We start from the raw sequence: 1,921 nt of genomic DNA, 5'->3' as shown, positions 1-1,921 counted from the left end.
TTCATCCACATCTTCCTGAAACTTTTCAAAGCATGAAATGCATGGATCACTTGCAGCTAGATCCTCTTTCCAAAATGAATATCCCTTTTCAACAAATCTTTTTGCACATGCAAATTTCCATCCACTTAAACAGCTTCAGCAACCTTGGGAAAGCCAGACAACTTGTCAGAAATAATGTTGTAAAAAATCAAAAAGTTTTCTTCCCGACAGTACTAGAAACCATCTGGGCAGTGTGCCTCAGTTACCTATGTAACTAAAATCTGATATTCTGTCTTTCTGCGAAAAGTCTACCAGTTCATCAGGTTGTGTTATACGAATTTTGGATGCTTTTCGTGAAGGTGCTGCTGGAGTTGGTAATGCTGAGCCTGATGGGAGTTTTGATGCTTCAATTGAGTGAACTGTCGGATTGGATTTAGATGGCACTTGAGGTTATTTCTTTTACCATAACTTATAAACTTCTCTTTAAAATGTTTCATACACAAAACATACTTTTTTGTAGGCTCCCAGTTAGATCGGTTCACAAATTTTATTCATTGCGGCAGCAACACTACACTCAGTGATGGGCATTATCTACACTCATTACCAACACTACACTCATTACGGCGATAATTATCGGCGATAAATTTTTATCGTTTATCGTTATCGCTTAATTATTTTTTCAGTTATCGTTTATCGTTATCGCCAAAGGCAATATTTGATTATCGCCGATAATTAATCGCCGATAAATTTTATTTCGGATCAACACACAAGTGGAAAGACAATGAAAAGTAATATTTTTACTAGCCACCTAGTTAATGAAACTAAAATTAAAACCAGTTCTTCTTCAGTGCCTGAAGTGTGTGTGCACAGGTCATTGTCATGGGAAGGGCACGCCCCCTGCAGCGACGGCCCTGACAACACAATAATTTTTAGAGTTGCAAATTGCAATGCAATGAAATGCATGCAACAAGTCTCTTGTTGTTTTGCTGCAATCGGCAATCGCGAGTGAATTTTACAATTAAGATGTAAGCGCACAGGCGGTACAGATTCCTTTGAAGCGAAGCGAAAAAAATTGGCAAGTGGTTTATGAAAGTGTCGCAATACGAGGCCGCTTTTACATCGGAAACATGGTCTTTCGCGCCACCATCACTGAAACAAGTCATTGCAGAATATGATATTGCTTGAAGCATTTGACATGCAGACCGACATCACACTTTTTGCATCTTGTAGTAGTTTTTGCATGACAATAGGCGCATCGAGTTGCGTGGTAAAATTATGCTAAATACAGTATAACCTTTCTCATTTACCTATGCTGCATAGACGAGTGGTGACAGCGCTGGAACGGCAATCGAAAGGGCGCCGGTTCGATACCGCTCATGAGCATACAGTTGCGTATCGAGTTGCGTGGTAAAATTATGCTAAATACAGTATAACCTTTCTCATTTACTTATGCTGCATAGCCGTGTGGTGAGAGCGCTGGAACGGCAATCGAAAGGGCAGGACACTTAAAGGCATGCCTGAAGGTGGACATGAAGATTGGCTTCCTTGCCTTCCCGTCCACTTAATCTAAATCTTCAACCACCGGGCGTAAGCCTGAATACGACGATGATTTACCTATGCGACATAGCCAACGCTCAATCAAATATTTTTATTCCCACTAATAATACAGTGCCTATATTGTAATTCTTATTTCAACAACTCAGCGTTCTGCCATTGCTTGATGGTGTTCACAAAGAAAACAGAAAAATTTATCTGAAATTATCAGTAAATTATGTTATTGTTCTTGAACAAACACGACTAATTTGACAAGCTTGATGGATTTCACAGTATGCACATTTTTACTACCAATAACGCTTAAGATTACTGATAAATTTTCAAGCATTTTGCGTTTTTTGAAATTTTTTCAATTATTGCTGACTTTGCTATAAACAGCCCTTTAAGC

The sequence above is a fragment of the Aplidium turbinatum genome, chromosome 10, assembly GCF_918807975.1.
Source record: "Aplidium turbinatum chromosome 10, kaAplTurb1.1, whole genome shotgun sequence".
NCBI classification, from domain to species: domain Eukaryota; kingdom Metazoa; phylum Chordata; class Ascidiacea; order Aplousobranchia; family Polyclinidae; genus Aplidium; species Aplidium turbinatum.
This window is presented reverse-complemented; position numbering follows the sequence as displayed.